This window comes from Malus sylvestris, chromosome 15 (assembly GCF_916048215.2).
Source record: "Malus sylvestris chromosome 15, drMalSylv7.2, whole genome shotgun sequence".
Lineage (NCBI taxonomy): Eukaryota > Viridiplantae > Streptophyta > Magnoliopsida > Rosales > Rosaceae > Malus > Malus sylvestris.
Window position 1 is genome coordinate 29,742,191 of NC_062274.1, and position 21,988 is coordinate 29,764,178.

The window sequence follows — 21,988 nt, forward strand, 5'->3', positions numbered from 1 at the left end:
CATGCAGGGTTCTATAGGCATTTCATCAAGGATTTTTCCAAGATGTCCAACCCCCTTTGCCGATTGCTTCAAAAAGATGTGCCCTTCCAGTTTGATGGGGAGTGTGAATCAGCATTCAAGCAGCTTAAGGAGAAGCTCACTTTGGCCCCTATCATTGCTCCTCCCGATTTGAGCCTTCCTTTCAAGCTTATGTGCGATACATCCGACTATGCATTAGGCGCTATTTTGGGGCAAAGAAAAGACAAGCAGCCGCATGTTATATATTATGCCTCTCGGACTCTCAATGATGCCCAATTGAACTACTCCGCAACGGAAAAAGAACTTCTAGCTGTTGTCTTTGCTTTAGATAAATTTCGATCTTACTTAATTGGAACTAAAGTGATTGTTTATACTGATCATGCAGCTTTAAAGTACTTACTAACGAAGAAGGAAGCAAAACCAAGGCTTATTCGTTGGATGCTTCTTCTTCAAGAGTTTGACATCGAAATCCGAGACAAGAAAGGAAGCGAGAATGTGGTGGTTGACCACTTAAGCCGAATGGTCCATGAGGAGCATGAGCATGACGTGCCTATCCCTGAAACTTTCCCCGATGAGCAGCTACTGTCCATTGAGGTGAGTGAACCATGGTATGCCGATCTAGTGAATTACTTAGTGTCTAAACAAGTTCCTAGCACTCTCACCAAGCACTAATCTGATAAACTTCGAAAAGATGCACGTTTCTATGTTTGGGATGATCCCTATTTGTGGAAGTATTTCTCTGATCAGATTTTGCGTAGATGTGTGCATGATTGTGAATTTCTTTCGATCCTAAGATTTTGTTACACTTATGCTTGTGGTGGACATTTTGGCACTCAAAAAACGGCATTAAAGGTTCTTGAATGTGAATTTTATTGGCCCATGTTGTTTAAAGATGCTAGAACTTATTGTCTAACGTGTGATCAGTACCAAAGAATGGGAAACATAGGTACCAAAGATCAAATGCCGTAGCAACCCTTATCCTTTGTTGAAATTTTTTACGTTTGGGATATTGATTTCATGGGTCCTTTCCCTCCATCTTATGGTTTCACTTATATCTTGCTAGCTGTTGATTACGATTCAAAATGGGTGGAAGCAAAAACCATTTGTACTAACGATTCTAAGGTTGTTACAGATTTTGTGAAAACTAACATTTTTGCTAGGTTTGGAATGCCTAGAGTTCTCATTAGTGATGGAGGCTCACACTTTTGTAATCGAACCATTGAGGCTTTGCTCAAAAAGTACAACGTTACACATAAGGTTTCAACACCTTATCATCCTCAGACCAATGGGCAAGCCGAGGTTTCAAACAGAGAGATCAAGCAAATCCTTGAAAAAACTGTAGGGCCGACACGGAAGGATTGGAGCTTGCGCTTAGACGATGCATTGTGGGCTTATCATACGACCTACAAAACTCCCCTTGGCATGTCCTCTTTTTGGCTTATCTATGGTAAGCCATGTCATTTGCCCGTTGAGTTAGAGCACAAGGCACATTGGGCTGTAAAGACCTTCAACATGGATATAGATGCCGCCGGGGTGCATAGAAAGCTCCAATTAAATGAACTCGAGGAGATTAGGCACGAGGCATACGAGAATGCTTGAATTTACAAGGATAAAACCAAGGCGTGTCATGACAAGATGCTTCGTACAAAGACATTTTCCAAGGGGCAGAAAGTGCTCCTATTTGATTCTCGCCTTCGGTTATTCCCCAGTAAGTTACACTTTAAGTGGATTGGACCATTTGTTATTACTAATGTTTTTACCCATGGTGCAATCCAAGTCCAAAGCATAAAAACCGATCATGAATTTAAGGTGAATGGGCATCGTTCGAAACCCTATTACGACCTGTTTGAGGAGCATATGGTGGAGGAAATACCCCTCCATGCCGTGAGCCCTAATGGAGTTTAAAAAGAGGTATCGTCCGGCTGCAAGACGTTAAAGAAAGTTCTTCTTGGGAGGCAACCCATGTACTTAAATGAGGAAGAGTTTTGAATTGCTCCACGATTGGTTTTGCTTTCCTAAAAACCTTCCTTTTTCTGTAGTTTTATTTTGCCATGATTGTCATTTTTATTTGTTGCTTGTTTAATTATTTTTGGTGTGGGTTTATTTTTGAAACACTGACAGTTATGCAAGGTATTTTTACATTCATAAAAAAAGAAAGGAACATTAAGCAAATAAATACAAGAGGGAGTCTTCACAAAGGCTGCTTAGGAGAAGTCTCAGTAGTCGACAGAGCCTCAGCAGTCGGCGGAGCCCCAGAAAGAGGAAGCATCGGAGGTTGATCATTTGGAGCTTCATTACGCGGTACAGCCCTAGAAGACGAAGGCAAATGCTGTTGGAACAAACCCACAAACCTCTGATGATCAAGTAAAATCTGGCCATCAGATTCCTGCATTTGGTCAATCTTCCTCTTCATGTTTGTAGCATAGTTATGTGCGAGCCTGTGCAACTATTTATTCTCATGCTTAAGCCCTCTAATCTCCTGCTTGAGACTCATCACTTCAGTCGCCAATGATTCAACTTGACGGGTTTGGGCAAATAGGCGTTGGGCCATATTAGACACAGAACCTGTGCACTGCACACTGAGAGCCAGAGAATCCTTAACAACCAACTCATCAGACTGTTTGGCAAGTAGTCTGTTATCTTTAGGAGTGACAAGGTTCCTGGCCACCATCGCAGCTGTCATATCATTCTTCATCACCGAATCCCCAACGGTAAGGGGACCAGTAGGGGATATGAAGGATGGGCGCCATATGTTGTTTGGAGAAGGCGGGACTGCCTCTTCACCAAGGTTCAAGTCAAAACGACAGTCGGAGGGGCCATACATTTTCAGAGGTGTTAAAGAAAGAAGAGGTCAGACAAGTCAAGATCGTAGAAGCGCAAGAAGGGAGTTTCTATAGGCAGAAATTCAAGTGTGCTTTTGAACGTCTTGCGTACCTCTATAAAAATCAGCACTCGATGGGATTTCAGAGATCGAAGAGGCGAGCTCAAAAATCGAAGAGGCCAACTCAAAAATCAAAGAGGCGCTAGCTTTCTCAAAAGCTGGGTTTGCTCAGAAACCACGGCCAATCTTCTTTTCCAGATTTAACCGCACTTGTCACATGCAACCTCTGCACTCGACAGGATTTCAGAGATCGAAGAGGCAATTCCACATATCGGAGAGGCATCTGCTTTTCCAGACGTGTCAGCATCTGTCACATGCAGAGTAAGGTTTGCGAAAATCACGGGCAGTTTGTCGAAGCGCCGATTCCAACCATCTGCTTTTCCAGACGTGTCAACATCTGTCACATGCAGACTCAGCTTTGCGAAAATCACGAGCAGTTTGTCAAAGCATTTTTTCAGACGTGTCAACATCTGTCACATACAGAGTTAGCTTTGCAGAAATCACGGGCAGTTTGTCGAAGCGCCGATTCCAGATATCAAAGAGGCACTTGTTTTTCCAGACGTGTCAGCGCCTGTCAGATGCACACTCAGCCTTGCAGAAATTACGGGCAATTTGTCGAAGATCTCTTGTGAAGTAGAAAGCACATGAAGTTTACTATTAAATCATCCAACGGTTGCTGACAAGAGTGAAAGAATAGTACCGGTTATTAATTCCTATAAATGTCACCCCTCACCCTCCATTGCAAGGCAGACATACATAACCCTTCTTCTTATCCGAGAATGCCTTTCCAACAAACCCTCTCGAGTCACTCAGTGTTCCTTATTCCTTGGGGTACCTCTGCAAACAACTCATCCAAAGCAAAAGTATTTCATATCATGAAGGTTGAAAGCAAGAATATCTCATATCATGCTTTCTCCTTGTCATTCTCCTTGTCGTTGTTTTGGGACAAGGAGAAAGAGAGCAATCAGCCAACACTTGGTATCAATCTTCCGATCTGGAACCGACTGCCTGGAACCCCTTCCTGATTGCTTACCTAGCCTTGCTCTCGAGTACTCATCTTCATCATTTTATGCTTCCTCTTCGTCTACCACATCTGCCTAGGGAACAGATAAGGGAAGTGAAAATGATACCTCGAAGCATGTGGAGACAATTTGCCAATTCATCATCAGCTAAGGACAAGGAGAAAGAAAGCAAGAGGTGGGTACTTGGAAAGATTGAAGAAAGAAATAGACCAACACCTCTACCTCGTGTCTGCCTGCCATGCAGAAGAAACAAGCAGAGAAGAATGCAGACTGCACAATCAAATCAACCCAGCAGAAGGAGTCTGATTTGAAACCAAGGAACTCTGATATTCCTCGCTCAGAATTCCAAACCAGTTCGAGATCAAAGCTGTGGAAAGTCAACAAGATCATCTATCTCCAAAACCAGATTTGCGTTCTTAAACTCTACTCTGTCTGTTTTTTTTTTACTTTACTATACTTGTCATGTTTATTCGTTGTTTGTTTATTTGCTTGTTTTTGTGTGAGTTTATACTTGAAACATTGAGGACAATGTTTGATTTAAGTGTGGGGGGGGGGGGGAGGGGTAACAATTGTTTTGCATGAAGTTCGTAGGAGTTTATCACCCATTACTTCTAATGTTGTTCCTTGCTGTTTTAAGTGTTTTTAAGCTGTTTTGGAGTTGTTTTGCATGAAATTCGTAGGAGTTTATCACCCATTACTTCTAGTGTTGTTTGTTGCTGTTTTAAGTGTTTTTAAGCTGTTTTGGAGTGTTTCAGTGTGTTTTGACATAAAAATCCAAAAATCTCATAAAAATTTGAAAATTTGTTTTGAAAAACCCAAAAAGAGTTGTTTTTGTATGTTTATTTGTGTCTTAGGGTACCTTCCAACACAATGATGAGAATTTGGTTTTTAATTACATGACTGTTAAAGAGAGTTATAAACATGGATGACAATTTGATTTGCTCTTTCGTGTATGCTTGGTTATGGTTATAATTTATGAATTCACATGCAATCATAAAGGAAAAATCAATTTTTGTAACATGCTTGAAGGAAGGAACTCAAATGAACGCTACAACCTTGTGAGACTTGAGCCTAAACGTTTATTTGGAGAGTTAATAATCTGTGCACTATTGTTTTCTAAAGTCGTTGCATGATCTCATTATTCTTTGCTTGGTTGCTACTTAGAAGGCGTTTCATCATTTAGTTCCAAATGCTAGAACTCATGCCTATTTCATTCAAAACATGCTATTGATTTGCATAACACATATTCAAGATGAAGTTGTGTAGTGACCACCACAACCAAATTGCCGTGCCCTTTTTCATTATGTGTTTAAGTTTAACCCCGTTGAGCCTTTTGTAGCCTATGTTCTTTGTTAACCCACACTATCCTCACCTAGCCTAGATTAGGACCATCCATACCCTTGTTCTTGAAGCATAGTAAAACATAATTTAGAAGGAATTCGTTTTGTTGAACTTTTGCAGAAAAACAAGTGTGGGGGAAGTGATTCTTATGTGTGTGTGTGTGTGTGCCAAAGTCCTTAATAAGGCACGGGTAAAGAAACATTAGTGGAAAATAGAATGAAAAGAAGAAAAGTTGTGAAAAGAGTGAAAAAGAGTTGAAAAATATGTGAAAAAAGAGCTCTAAAGTGTTGTTTGTTGAAGAAAGGGTCCAAAACATTGAATTTGGCCCTAAGTGTTGCTTGAATCTTCCCTTTGTGTTTAAAAGTTAATTTATGCATTATTAAGTGAATTTCAAGTGTCTATTTCATTACTTTGCTTGCTATTGCTTTCAGAACGTTTGTTATCCTTATCCTTTCTTTGTTAGCCATTACCCTTAAACCCTGTTACAACCCTTAACTTTATCTTGAGTGTTATGCGTTTCAATATGTAGAGTTTGGAATTGGTTTGAGCATATGGTATCACTGGTTCTTCCATCTAAGTAGTAGCATTCCATTCATGAGATCATATCTAAACATGCTGAATAACTCCAGAAAATTGCCCTCTTTGTTATACATATATGTGAGTGTTCGTTTTCATGTTTACATCAATCTTCTCACATATAACTAGTGTAGGGTGTAATCAGAAAATGTGTGTGAAAATAGAGAGTATCTTGTAAGGAATTAAGTAAATTCTCTAAGGCATGTTACTACATTCAAAACATCGTTTTAATTAGTTAATTGTGAATTACTAAGTGGTGACTATAAGTATGTGCTCAAGTGTAAGGATGACCAAAATATGTGGGAATGATGATTTTTAACATGTCATGTTTCATTAAAAATCCCTGAGGCAATTGTTGGAAGGTCTAGGTTGTGTTTTGTTTTGTTTTGTTTTGTTTGTTTTGTTTTGCTTGAAGACTAGCAAAAGCTAAGTGTGGGGGAATTTGATAGGAGCATATTTATGCGACTTAGTTAGCTTGTTTCTTGGCATTAATGTTGTTAGTTCGTAGTTATTTTAGTATTTTAAGCTATTTTCGTGTGTTTGTAGGTCCAAAGGGTTAATGTGGCAAAGAAGTGCATTTTGGAGCATTTTGGAGCATTTTTGGGCATGGAATGGATGGCATATGCTTGGAGCAAAAGGAATTGACGAAATTTGAAGTTTGTGCATCATCCTCTCCCTATAAATAACCATTTTAGCACGCTCATTTCACCCAACACATCCATTCACCTACCACTACATCCACTCATTTCACCCAACACATTCACCTACCACTACATCCACTCATTTCACCCAACACATCCATTCTCCAAACATCCATCCACTACACCCATTACATCCACTCATTACCAAACACTCATCCACTACACCCATTACATCCACCCACTACACCCATTACATCCACTCATTACCAAACACTCATCCACTACACCCATTACATCCACTCATTACCAAACATCCACCCACTACACCCATTACATCCACTCATTACCACAACCCACTACACCCATTACATCCACTCATTACCACAACCCACTACACCCATTACATCCACTCATTACCAAACATCCACCCACTACACCCATTACATCCACTCATTACCAAACACTCATCCACTACACTCATTACATCCACTCATTACCAAACATTCACCCACTACACCCATTACATCCACTCATTACAACTCCATACACTCCTCTCCCTAGCCTATAAATACATCCACCCTTCACCATAATTTGGGGGCCATCATCCAAAGACACTACATTTCACATCTCACAACTTCATTCACAAACACAATTTCCTTGCCGTGACCTCCATCCATTCATCTAGCCATACTACATCTCACCAATCCATACACTTTCATCTCTTAGCCGTGCAAATCCATTCCATCCATATATCCATATACATCCTAGACACTTGTGCTACAACAAGGTTGTGAAAACAAAGGTCCTTGGCGTTTCAAGCTTGGAACTTTGGAGCGTTTTAGGTGTACTTCGTTCTTGCTTTCAATGTCTACTTTGTTATTTTCTAATTTTGTTGCAATTATGAGTGGCTAAACCCCTATTTAGTTAGGGGGAAGTTTGAAGCCATGAACATGCTTGAGATTTGAATTGATTTCTTCCAATTGTGATTTGATAAGTTGTGATTGCAATTCAATTATCTATTTTATTCATAACTGATTCTTGTATGTTTATTAAGGATGCATACTTAGTTTTCATGCATGAATTAGATGCTAGAATATAAATGAGTTTCACCTAATCATTACAAGTTTATATTCATGAGTAGTAAAGGTTGTTTATCACAATCGCGTTAATTGAATTCTTGGCAATTGTATCATGCATTCATAGTTATAATTGCCTCGTCAACACTTATGATTTTCATTGAACGTAATGATCTCTGATTGTATCTCTATTATGCATTCATATAGGGGACTTTTAGAGAATGATTTGGGTTGTCGCATGCATTCATCCATATCAATGAGTAAAGGAAAATCTAAGGGTTAATTTGTGCATCACGATTAATCTGGGGTGTTGAGCATCATAGTTTATTGAAAACCAGTTGGAAATCAATTCATGTACAAGTGTGTCATGTGCGAAGAACGGACCTCTAACTAATCCATCCATCATCTGATTTCTTAAATTCGCTTTACAATCTGTCTAATTTTATAAGTTGTTTGTTCATTTCAAATTCGTCAAAACCAAAATCCCCCTTTTACTTTGTTGTTTCAAAGTGTTAAATTTATATTTCGTTAGTGTTTTTGAGTGTTTTGATTCAAGTCAAAACCCAAATTTCGTCCAAAGTTGTGTTAGAGTCAAATCTGCCCATTAAGTGTTTTTAGGTAATTTTAAGTGTTTTTTAAGTTGTTTTGCGTCTTTATAATCTGTTTTGAGTCATTTGAGTCTATTCAAACGTTTTTAACTTTGTTTTTATGTCTTTGAGTTAGTTTAGAAGTCTTAGCAAGCTCTCCTAATCCCCGGTTTAGAACGATCCCTACTTGCATTTATACTACAATTTGACAACAAAAGGGTTTAATTTGAGTGCTTAACTTTCATCGCATCAGTGTCGCAACTGACGTCATTGGGAAATTATGTCTTGTTTGGTCCACGAGATGTGAAGGTGTATCCACACCTCAAGATCTTAGGGACACTAACAATGGAGGGACGGCGATTGCAGTCAATCTATGTAATGTCAGCAGAAACTGCATATGTAGACAAGACAAGGAAGAATGAGACAGCAGATTTATGGCACATGAGATTGGGTCACGTTAGCTATCACAAGCTAAATGTGATGAAGAAGTCAATGCTTAAAGGGCTACCTCAGCTTGACGTGAGAACATACACGGTTTGAGCAGGATGCCAGTATGGTAAAGCACATCAACTACCATACGAAGAGTCGAAGTTTAAAGCAAAATAGCCATTGGAGTTAGTTCATTCTGATGTGTTCGGGCCTGTCAAGCAACCATCGATAAGTGGGATGCGATACATGGTGACATTCATTAATGACTTCTCTAGGTATCTGTGGGTTTTCTTTATGAAAGAAAACTCTGAAACATTTTCAAAATTTAAAGAGTTTAAGGGGATAGTTGAAGGAGAAGTGGGAAAGAAGATCTGTTGCATACGCACAGATAATGGAGGAGAATATACTTTGAATGAGTTTTCCCAGTATCTACAAGAATGTAGAATACGTCACCAGTTCACATGTGCTAACACGCCACAACAAAATGGCGTAGCGGAAGGAAAGAATCAACATCTTGCAGAGATATGTCGAAGTATGCTCCATACCAAGAATGTACCAGGAAGGTTTTGGGCCGAAGTAATGAGAACTGCAACTCATGTGATCAACAGGCTTCCTCAACCAAGGTTAGAATTTGTCTCACCCTTTGAAAAACTATGGGATATGAAACCTACAGTTAGTTACTTTCAAGTATTTGGCTGTGTATGCTATGTATTTGTTCCAAGTCACCTACGTAGCAAGTTTGACAAGAAGGCAGTCTGATGTATCTTTGTGGGATAAGACAGCCGAAGAAAAGGGTGGAAATGTTGTGATCCTACAACTAGAAGGTGTTACACATCACGAGATGTGGTGTTTGATGAAGCATCTTCTTGGTGGTCCTCAGAAAATGAGGCGTTGCCTAATTCAAGAGAGATAGAAAATAAGTTGCAGCAAAAGATGGGGGAGCAAATTGTTCGAATCCAGTCGAGACCAGATAAGTCTGAGGATTCACTTGATGGTGATGGCATTGAGCAAGTAGTGCCCCAAAACCCTTGGCAAGCTGGCATATATCAACAACCAGAAGAAGAAAGACCTAGTGAAGTGGAAGTATCGACTCCACAATCACAACTAAGGAGGTCAACAAGAATTAGGAAGCCAAATACTAAATACGCCAATGTAGCCATAGAAGAAGAAGGAGCTGAACCTGAGTGGCTCAAAGTTGGGAGAAGAGGTCATTGTAGCGGAGCTAAATCAAGCTTGGAATCTAGTGCCAAAGCGAAGAGATGTGAAACCCATGTCAAGCAAATGGGTGTGCAAGAAAAAGCTTCGTCGTCAATTCGGCATGGAGGAAAGAATGAGCTGGTGTTGAGGGGGAGTGTTGAAGATCAACACTAGCCCAATTGGTGTTTGGATTCTAGAAGATTCTAGCAAGTAATATTGAGGTGGCCGTTGCATGCTTGAATATGCTAGACAATTCTAGCAAGCTATTGTCAGTGAAGTGATATGCTAGAAAACTCTAGCAAAGTGCAGCAATTGGTGGTATAGTCAAGTCCACCGCCTTATGCTTAAGAAAATATAAAATGTTTTTGTTTGTGGTAGAATCTAGAAACATATTGGCTGAAATTGGAAGAACTCAATCTCACCAACTAGGTAAGTCGGTTTAGCAAAAGAGATGGAAAAGTGTGCATGATCAATGCACTAGAAAATTCTAGTGAATGTACAAGTCGGCAAACATGCCCTATAAATATGGGTGTGGTGTTGTAAGTTTGTAGCCAAGAAGTAACCAACCAAGCAAGAATAAGAAGTAGTAGGCAACCAAGTGAGAGTGAGAGGTAAGAGTAGTCTTGTAAGAGTGTGAGTGGTCTAGAGTATGTCTCTAGAAAGAGTGAGTGTCATAGCTTCTAAAAGTTGTGTCCTTGTGAGTGTTGTAATATTTTGTGTGTAATACAAGTAATTTGTTTACTTGTTTTGTCTTTCCAACACTTGTGTTAGAGTTGTGTACTTTTAAGTTTTTGCCCAACACAGATCCCTACGATAGCGAACAGCGATTGGTGGCAAGGTTAATAGCATCAACGACGAAGACGACGGATTCTATTAAAACTAACGGAATCTATAATGGAATAGGTATATTCTATTAAATACCGGTAAAAACACACGCTTGAAACGTGCCAACACTGGACGGCGACTTCTATTGTTCTGTGCGGCCAATTACGTTGGCAACGACGGTGGTGCGTGGGGACCCGAGACATACCCTAAGGTTATTTGACGTCTCGAATCATGTGGTGCACTCCGGTTTTACAAATTTTGAGTCGGTTATCACGTTTGAGTTAGGAAATCTAGGAATTTACTTAGAAAAGTACTATAGGTGTAATTTACCGGTGCAAGCTTGAGTAACCTAGACAAAGGCAAGGCGCCTGTCGAGGAGACTTGCTCAGAATTTCTATGTATGGATCCTTTCAAACTGTTTTAAATTAAAATTGCTTTGAAAAACTTGCAGGCTATTGTTATTAATCTTGGATGAGACTAGTTTAGAAAGAATTAATTAGATGAAGTTAGAATTGAACTATCTGTTATTGTGGTTTAGTTTCACAACATAGTTTGTCATACATTGAGTATAACTTTATCTGCGGCATAGGAAGATTAGCATTTGTTTATATTTATAGTAGAGGCTATCTAGTAGATGATAGTAGGTTATACACGCACGCACACACATATATTAAGTACTACAGATTCTTGTACTCGCACTAGTAGAAGCTAGTAGGTATTGCAATTCCGCATGTATTGTTTTTTACTTGTGATTGATTATGATATTTCTAAACTATATATTGCAGTAGGTACTAGTTGTATTTTTTAAAGGGAACTTTAACGAAACGCACCTGGTACTGTTCACTTTAACGAAAAACCACATTTTTACACTAAAAAGTCAATCCTGATACTATTCACTTTACCCTTTATTTTGTCCTTATCATTAAAACTCAAAGTTTTCAAGCCCTTTTCATTAGTTTTCCTTTATATTGAGCTTTCTAAAACGGGGTTAGTACTTTTGAGATGTTTTGAATTAGATAAATGATTGTGATCTACTCACAATTTATTTATGCCCCCGGCCCCTAAGGGACGTTGTTTGTGGTGACTTGCAAGTTTAGTTTTAATAATATTGAATTTCTTAAGTTCAAATTCATTCACATATTAATTTATGGGTTAATCTCAGTTTACTACCTTAAATTTCTTGGTTTTCAACATTTAATATATGAAGTTTTTTTTCATCTTAGAATGGTACATAAGTCATAATTTTGAGACACTTTCATACATCTGTTAAGTTTGCTGTTAAATCAGTCGTTAACTGGTGACGTGGTGCTCACATAGACAGTGACTAGGTGCCACGTGTCATGGGCCCCACATAAATATTAAAAAATTAAAAAAATTAAAAAAATTAAAAATTAAAAAAAAAAAATTTATGGGCTATCCCCTACCTCAACCCCTGACCCCCTCCCTCCCTTTTGTCCTCGCTAAACTCCAAGTACCTCTCCCCCCACGCCTCAATCAGCACTGTCGTCACCTCATCGATCCAGCAATCTTCCCTTCCTTTGTCGCTGCTCCGCACTTACTGCTTACCGAACGTCATGAGAGCTAGGGTTAGGGTTTTGTTTTGAGTTGGCGTCCGTGCTGGAATCTGTGCCGACGGCACCGTCACCGACATCGTAATCCAACCTTTCTGCCTCTACGATGCCGGGGATCGGCTTCCTCCAGACACCGGTGACAGGATCTTGTCGTCCCCTTCCATCAATGCAACTGTTATCCCACGTCGATCTAGATCCAAGACTTGGTGGCAAACTGTGCAGAGGTGTGTCGAATATCATCGATCTGGGAGCTGGGACTAGTTCGGAGGGATTGAGAGCAAGGATTATGGTGGGTACTACCGTGCGCCAGAGGTCGTACAATATGAGATATCGGCAATGTGAATTTTAGGTTTTTGGGGGTTAGAATGCATTTAGTGCCAAAGACAGAAGAGATGAGAGAAGAGAGGGAAGGGTTGGGGGTTGAGGTAGGGGACAGCCTAGAATTTTTTATTTTATTTTATTTTATTTTTTAATATTTATGTGGGCCCCTATGACAAACGGCGCTTGGTCACTGTCCACGTGAGCGCCACATCATCAGTTAACGGTTGATTTAACAGCAAACTTAACGGATGTATGAAAATATCTCAAAATTATGACTTTATGTACCATTCTGGGATGAAAAAAACTTTATGTATTAAATGTTGAAAACTAAGAAACTTTAAGGTAGTAAACTGAGATTAGCCCTTAATTTATTATACCTATGGCTTTGTCACCAGTTTGGTGATGGTTGGCACATGTCTACCCCTAGTTTGATGGCTATAGGGGTTGCAGTGTGTCAGTTATTTGCCACATTTCATCCTTAATCCGATTAGCATTTAGTCAAAAGAAAGTTTCGGAACAAGGGAGATATCATGGGTCTTTGGTCTGATATCGAAGTAGGTGGTACTCTGATGATCACGTAGATATTCCTAAAAATATTAAGTTTAGGATACAAACACGTTTCTATGTCTAAGTGTTCACAGGTGAACAAGCAGCCTACTGCTTTATCCTACAAACTTATTCCATGTTTGATTATATGGCTCCTAACTCCAAAATAAGTTTAATGACTAAGTAAAACTACTTCGCAAAATATGCGAGCAAAAATCAAAGAATAAATTAAAAACAACCATGTCGTACAACGAGGAAAATTCAAATTTTTGATAGGACATGCCCTTATTCCGAGAAAAAAACTTATTCTTGACTTGGAAAAATAAATTAATCTTCCTCTCTGGCATCATCACAACAACTACGTTCTTCCCTTTATTGGCAGCATCATTGGATGGTGGATCAGCAGAGGTAGGCATTCATGCGGTTGCTCCAGCATTGCTCTTGGGCACGTCATTTGCTTCAGAGTCTTCACCATGATCAGTCTCAGATCTGGTAAAGCCAGATTCGTCAACTTCAGAAGAATCAACCCCCATAACTGAAAACTGTGCTTTCTTCACTTTGCCCAAAATACACCTGACGGACTAACCTTAGCGGTTATTTCGTCGAACAAAGGCAGTAATGAATCAAAAGTTGTACCCTTCAGCGTACTTCAACTCCGCTACCTTCGCAAAAGTGGAATGAATATCTACCATGACATCCTCTCATCCCTTGCTCGTTGAAGGATCGCCATATGTTCATACATAAAAGGCTCCGCTTTACGAAGTATCTTGGACATTTTTGCTTGCAATGCATCTCATTCGGTCCTTGACTACTCTGCTTCATCGCAAGATCCTACTTTGCTCCTCCTTTCACTTTCTATGCCACCTCCAAGTCCTGCCTCAGTGAAGAGCTTCAACAACACCTTGAGGTTTGCCTTCAATGTCCACTCGAGACTTTTGCAAAGCAATAAGTTTTTCTTCCTAAGAGTTTTAGAGTCTCTAACTCCTCCCAAAGTTGCCTGTACTTCGTCTTTTCATCGCAGAGTTGCTTAACCAGGTTGCTCCGCTCTAGCTCGTGTTGGTTGTCGAATACTCTCTAATCTGCCAATACCTTATCCAACTCCGTAATCTTTTCTTTCAATTTCTTGTCCAGCTGGTCCCTAAATCCAAACTCATTCTTTTAGGCTGCCACTATTTTACGGATCTTGTCCGCTAGCGAAGAACAGCCTCAGTCCATATGAATCATATGTGAGCCTGTTCTGTGGAATAGATCAATTATATTGAAGAATTTATCAAACACTTGAAAATTTTGACTAGGTACGGGAAGAAAGACATACATCATAGAGCTATGGCAACGATTTTAGATCAGCTCATATAGACCAGAAACTATGCCACTTAAGTCTGCCGGAACAATGGATATGACATGTTCATGCTCTACAATGTTGAGTCTACTGACGTAGCAGGAAGTGGTTGCATATTCCACATAGGTTTGAAGATAAGCAGAGGTTGCTCCGACAGATCGACTTCGGCTATAACAACAACGAAGGAGGTTGCCTCTTTGATGGGCGCAAAGCTGGGCCTTATCAAGACACTCGTCGAAAATGACAAAGGCATGACTATAGCAAAGTGGGGTCTGGAGATTGCTACCTTTGTGGAAGTATGAGCAGGGACAGCTGACATCATCTCAGTAGATGGAACAAGAACTTAATTTAACTCTGGATTGGAGTTAACATTATGGTCACCTGAACCAATAGCTTGGTCCGCCTGTTGTTGCTCTACTACTACTTTAGAAGGATTTTCATCTTATTCTCGCATGTTCTCCGCCCCATCACCTACGGAGTTGTCAGAGATTTTAATAAACCTCTCACAGTCATATACCGACAATTCTCTCTTCCTTCTTCTCCTTCTTTCTTAACTTGAATATTTGGTACCACTACCTCAAAAGCTCTTACCTAGACCAAGAATGTTGAAGTTCCTTTCGAGTGCAAATATAAGGATAATATAGTGGCAAAAGTAAGGGTGTTAAACCATAGGGACTGATAAACAACTTAGTAGAACTTTTGGCTCTTACATATTAGCATCAGCTAATGATTCGTATGATTTAAAATTGAGGGTTTAAGTAATTTTGGAAAAGAAATAAAGACAGAAAGAAAAGGGAAAAATTAGAACTATCTAAAAATAAACCTAAGATATGAAATAGGTTAGAAACATTTTTAGGACATAAAAATCTGACTTAAAATGAGCTAAGGCCTTCCCCTAAACATTCATGAATCAATGAGATGATCTTTTAACTTATCCATTTCAAATGCACAACTAAGATGTTCACATATCTAGCTTGGCATATAACTAGATTGTATGAATCCTCACTTTCTTTGCATGTTAGATGCATGGCATATACATCAAACTTATATTTGTAGGTGCAACTTAGCATGGCATTTACTTAGATTTAGCACCTAGAAACTCATTAAGAACGAAGAGGATTATGAACATCACATGAACCCTAGAACATGGCATTTATCCCACATTTTAATGGAATCAGCTTACATGATTAGTTATAAACCTAACCACATGTTGCTAAGGAATGAAAGAAGATATGGCAGTCATCCTTATCATTCTCAACAAAAAACAAACATAAACAAGGTAGCTAAGCTTGGAAATATGTGCTTGAAACAATTGAGACAGAAAACTGATTATAGCTTGCAAATGAAATTGATAAACTAAATTGCATCATAACATTAATTCAATCATGTCTAAGGCTTCAATGTAGCCCTAAGTATCCATAAACTAAATTAAAAACATAAAAAAATACATAAAAAGTTAGGAAAGCTAGAACCTAGAAACGGGTCAAGGTGGAGGACTCCTTCTCCTCTTTGATGTTGTGTATCTCCTCCTTTTCCTCCCTCAGATTCTGTGTATTTTTCTCCTATTAAAAGGCTTAGAAGTTAACATTTGACACATTTATATCCTTGAACTAACTCTCATTTATAGCTCGTTACAATTAGCTTTTAGTATAGGAGTAACTGAAAACTAGTTGTTATCAGAATTTGTAAATGAACAGCTCTTCTTTATTTTGTCATAATTTCTTGTCAAAACCTCTAAATCACAAGTTGTAAAGACCATCAGAAAGAAGAGTTCTAGGGCTTTCCAACCATGTATGGCCCATTTTCTAATTCATTATGAGCACTTCGGGGAAAAGCTCTCAAGTTGGTTGTTTTGCAAGGATCTTTTCTAGCAGATCTTGGGCCACTTGTGGGCTATGGTCTGGTCTTGGGCGAGTTGGGCTTCAAACTATCCATTCTAGGCTCTTAAGATATTCAAAAAAAGATGATTTCTTCAAGCCCTTACTTTCATCCTGAAATACAATACAAACAACAAAATACCTTGTGAGGCATAGAGATTTTAAGTCAAAAACCTAAGTAAAAGAGGGTGTAAAAGTATAACTTTATGCACTCAACAAAAAACCAACTCTCCCATATTGGAGACTTGTCGACTTTCCTTTGATAAGTTTTTAAACTCCTATTATTAGCAGACTTCCTCTTATGGATACCAACAACCCAACTTTCTTCGAAGTTTGTTTGCCAAATTTCTTGCTCTTCGTCATCTTCTTAGGCTTATTGGGCTCTTTAATGGACCTTACCCCATTCTTCGCTTCCACCACGTCTATCTTTCTCGGCTTTGGAATAGGTATCTTGAAGCAATGCTTGACCAATGGCGTCCCTTATGTTGGCATCATTCTGCTCTATAGCTATAAGCCATCTCCAGTAGCGGTGTTCCACTGAAATTATCTCAAAATCCCAATCGATAAGATGAGGATAGCAAGGTCCAACATACTTAATGTTGTAGTTCAATCCACAGATTTGACGTTATGAACTCTAACTTCAAGGATGTCACATTCTCACTCTTCGTTGACAACTAGCAAGTCCTTATATCAATCTTTGTCTTGCTTGGGCAGATTAATGATGTAAGTGTCCCATAGGAGGCTTGCCTTTGCCTAAAAAATGTAGTGGGTCTTTGTACTTTGCTGCATGGTGTACAAGTTCAGAACTCCTAAATTCAAAGCGTTGTGCTGCACCACTTGTTAAGAAGTTCAAAACAAGTGATGATCTTGGTAAGATGCCGAAGTTGGTGAAGTTCGAAATTTGAAATTTCATCCCTAAATCTAAGTACCAAGGATAAATCTTGGCTCATGGCCGCTCCAATTTAGATGGATTCAATAACGGGGTGAGCACATCTTCATTAGCTTCCCAGAGTGTGCATCTGTTAAGAATGTTTTTCTGTTCTTCAGCAAAAGTGTCATGATCCTCCTTATTATGAATTTGGATCAATGGTGGTTCGTGAGGAGTATGGTAGTTGGAGGTCGAGATTGGTTGAACGCTTCTTGAAAAGGCAATTTCTTTGGTAGGAAAAAGTGAAAGAATAAATAGAAGAACTATTGAAGAACTTTAGGAAAGCCTTTTACAAAAGAAAACTAAGAAGAATTTAGAAGGTGGTGGAAGAAAATGAGAGGATGGAAAGAGATATTTATAGAGATTTCTTTGGAATCACACGACTCTTAAATCTGGAATGACCCACCTCGAGATTCAAGGATCCCAATAACTAAAATCTCTCAAAAATGTAATAATAAAAAACATTGCCTTCTTTCTCGCGCACATGTAATGTGATGTCTGAAGGAAAAATTTTGTCCTAGCTAAGAACATGTAAGAACATTTGAATACATATGCAAATTATTAACACTTTAAAGTAGGCATGCATTCAAAAACAATTCATAAAACCCATGACTTTCAAAACCTAGTATATGGTGAACCAATAAACTCTTTAACAACATTAAAGAGAAGGAAAGATTTAGAGTTTCTTTACCCTTGAAGCTCATCCTTGTTTACACAAGGGATTCACCCAAGTGGAGGGCCTTCAAGTCACCTCCAAGCTCCTTGGATATTCCTTGTGATTTTCTTCCTTTTAGTGCTCCTTTGCTTCTTTGAGGATTTAAGGATTTGTTCTCCAAAACACCAAAAGTTTGATGTCTCTAAGTCTCTTCACCAAGGATGTATCTTGTGTAGATGATATGGATGACTTAGGGAAGAAGAGATTGCTAGATGTCCCTCCCCTAAGTGGCCGGCCTCTTTAGAGAAAAAGGAGAGAATATGTTTCACCCAATTTCTTCAAGAAAACCCTTAAATGAAAATAAAGCAATAAAGTTGCTTTTATACTTCATTACAAGTGAGTGGCAAACTTGTAATTAATCCAAGTTTGCATCATCCACCCTAATGGCCAGCCATATTAATGTTATTGGGCTATTTGCCCATTTTGTTTTAGTTGTCATACAACTTAAACATAATAGGCCTTGTGGACCAAAACGCTTTTGGGCCCCGAAACCCAAAACCAACATATAAGCCCAATACGAACATTTCGTATAATTAATTAACTAATTAATTAACCTTGACCATTCTTCAATTAAACCATTTAATTGCTTATCCATTTCATTTAATTTCTTCACATACATCCTTACTCGGTGTACGATCCATTAGGTTCCAATTAGCAAGGTAGTGGGCGATTATTACTCTTAACGATCGATTGTGAATTGAAACCACATTTCAATTCTCCCTTAATGATTAGTGTTTGCTAATCATTAGGGCTTCCACAAACCATGAATGACACCTAGCAGTATGTCATGGTTACCCAAGCTAAGTAGAAGTGGTTGGAAAACCTATCCAGTTACAACTACAATGCAATACGGTCCTTCTCTAATACAATACTCTTAATCACATTGTTTAAGTGATAGTTTGTTTCATGTCTACTATCCAATGTGATACTTATCTATATGATTCCCTTGAATATGATTTGGAACAAACTTCCTAAGTCATATTCATATGCTTTGGCCAAAGACTTTAGAATCATATCTTAGAGTATTCTCCTTCCACCATGGAAGGTTAGAGATCCCTTGTTGTGCATTCATATGCCTACATGACTAGATAGCTTGACCCTAACAATGCCGTGGACACTCCGATGGAATGCCGTTGACATGATCAAAGATCAAGGACCTAACCATTAGACATCTATGATGCCTCAGGTCAAAGGACTACTTTGCATATTGCAACTTTCGAGTTCTTACATGACATGTATGTTCGAACTCTCTTTTGATCGTTGTTCAGTGTACTCGATTACTCTTTCAAGCACCTATGTGTTTGTCTTAGTGTTCAACACCAAATGACTTGAGACTAGTCATACTCAAGCTTGAGTTGACATAACACATACTAACCTTAACGGATTGTCAATACCCAATTGGCAATCCTATGGCTAGGAACGTTTTAGGAATGAACATAAGAGAATGGTCTCGATAATCTAACTCACTTAGATCACTTGTCTCTTAGATCAAATACATCCCTAGGATTCCCTTATTGCTTAAACACATGATACAATAAATAGTGATTAACAATAAGCTTTGCCCTTCATTAAACATATAAAAGTTTAATACATTAAGTATTCCAAAAAGCTATTACATCAAATGAGTGGCTTTGTGGGCATACTTCCAACAATGTCTCATTATCATTGCTAACACGATACGGAAAGCCAAATTAGATTGGGCATTAGATTGGTTTCCTATATTCTTGGAAATTCTTATAATCTAGGGATTGTCTTGTGCTGCCAATAATCACAATACTAAAAGGTGCAACATCTTAAGTGTTACACCCACCCCCGTTTTATTTCAAAATAGTTTGTGGGTCTTAATTAGTGAGCCCAAAGGGCCCACCCCCTAATATCTGTCCCCATTTTTCTATCTCTTTCTCTTTGTTCTCTCTTCTTCCCGTCGAACACATGCTCTCACACAGACCATCCACCCTTTACAGCCCCGATGAACCCATCACCCTCGAGAATCCTTCGTCAAGATCTTCAACACATCGAAGTCTCTCTCTCTCTCTCTCTCTCTCTTCCCTCTGCCACGATAAGCACCTAAAGGGTGCAATGGCGAACTCCGGCCAACTCTACCATTTCCGAGCAGGTGAGCCTCAAAATTGTATTACCCTGTCTTAAGTTGGATGTTAGTACGAATTTCTGAGTTTGTATACCTGTTTTGGTGAAGGTTAGACTTGAAATCAGTTCGGATGTGTTAAACCCATTTTCAGGCGAGCCGTGGGTGGATGTTAGTACGAATTTCTGAGTTTGTATACCTTTTTTGGTGAAGGTTAGACTTGAAATCAGTTCGGATGTGTTAAAGCCATTTTCAGGCGAGCCGTGGGTGTGCAAGCCCAGTTTTCGATCACCCCAATCTTCTTCACGGTGAATCGTGGGTATAAACCTCTTCCCTTCATCTTGTACTATGTTTTCATACCTAGATCGCATCCTTAGGTTGCTAGTTACCGTCGATCGGAGCTTAAGAGGCTCCGGCCTTCTTCCCCGGCGAGAGCAAGTGAAACCTAGGCCTTCGAGTCGTTACTTCCAAACCCAAAACCAATCGAACCAGGGCCTTTGGGCCATCTTATTTTAAGGCCTTAGGCCCATGCAATTTTTAATCCCAAGCCTTTAAAGGCTTAAGGCCCTCGGGCCGTTTCATCTTAGGCCTTTGGCCTTGGGGCCAGGCCCTAAGCCCATTTCCCAAAACCCATTTCCTAAACCCTTTTCACCCAGCCCTTTTAATTATTTGGCCTACAGGCCGTGCCTTGCATGGGCTGAGTGTATGTGTGGTGTGTGTGTGTGTTATGCCGTGCGTGTATTGTGTGTGTATGGTGTGTGTGTGTGTGTGTGTGTTTGTGTGTGTGTGAGTGTGTGTGTGTGTGTGTGTGTGTGTGTAAGCATGTGTGAGTATGTATGGTGCACGTGTGTATGTGTGTGTGTGTGCTGGCATGTGTGTATGTGTGTTGTGTGGGTTTGGGCTCAAGCCCAAACCACCCCCTTTGTTCCTTAACTATCCAAACCCAAAACTCAATAAGTCCTAACCCTATTTAACCTAAACCTAAACCCTAATCCGGATCCAAACCCAAGACCCATTTCCATTTCTTGAAATTCTATAGTTGGGTAGTTTGTTAAATTGTACATTTTTGTGCTTAAGTGAAGTTGCTAGTAGGGATTTCCCTAATCCTCTTCCGTACAATTCTGCTGCTACGGAGTATCTGTGAGTGGACCCCTTCTAAAATTTGCATGATTTTATAGTTTAATTGCATAAATGAAATGCATGCCTTACAAGTTTATGAATTGATTTTATGTTAAGCATGTTTATGGAATACGTTGTTTATCGTCTCGTTTTTTGTGAGGAATTAATTTTTAGCCTATATTGAGCTATATTTTAATATATCGTATTTTCTATAAAAATCATGAACAGGTAAACTATTTGATAGATGACGATAGGATGCTAGAACATGTTTTAAAAACCCCTTTTTATAGTATAGACGATGGATGACTTTATACTATGAAGTGGTTATATTTGAGATGCGTAACTATTTGTGCATACCTAGTGGACACTATGCCGCATAGGGTAAGGATCTAGTGTTGGTAGTTAGGCTGGGAGAAATAATCCCTAGCTGCGGGTTGAGGGACACGGAGCAGACATTAGGCCTGGAGTTGGTAATCTCTGGCTACGGGCACAGAGACCACAGTGCTGGCATAGAGTCAGGAGTTATATTTATTTAGTGATTTTACTGGCAGCACACCACACTTACGAGACGATCTGTGAGACGATTGATATTTTGATTTTTCGCGATATGTCTTTTGAGATGTTTTTGGCATGCTAGGGTTTAAAGTAAACCTATCATTTATTATGCTAGTAGTTTTCATTATATAAATTGTGGGGGTTAGTATGTTGATAACTATTTTATTATATATACATCAACTTGGTCCACTCCTGTTTGTTTTGCGCCCCCTTCAAGACTTAAAATCGAGGTATACAATCCCAGCATCAAGGCACTTTAGCATCAGCATATTCGAGTCCTCTCGGTGTAGGACCCATTCTTTTATTCATTCAATTTTATATTATTTCTTTTAGTGTTC

General features: G+C 39.2%; 1 long non-coding RNA gene across 1 annotated transcript; it reads left to right on the forward strand.

Annotated features, from left to right (window-relative positions):
• Positions 1-310: 310 nt before the first annotated feature.
• Positions 311-7,593, forward strand: LOC126603652 (uncharacterized). The gene is made up of 2 exons (XR_007616317.1): positions 311-612; positions 6,385-7,593. It is a non-coding gene; the product is annotated as an uncharacterized LOC126603652 (long non-coding RNA).
• The last annotated feature ends 14,395 nt before the right edge of the window (positions 7,594-21,988 follow it).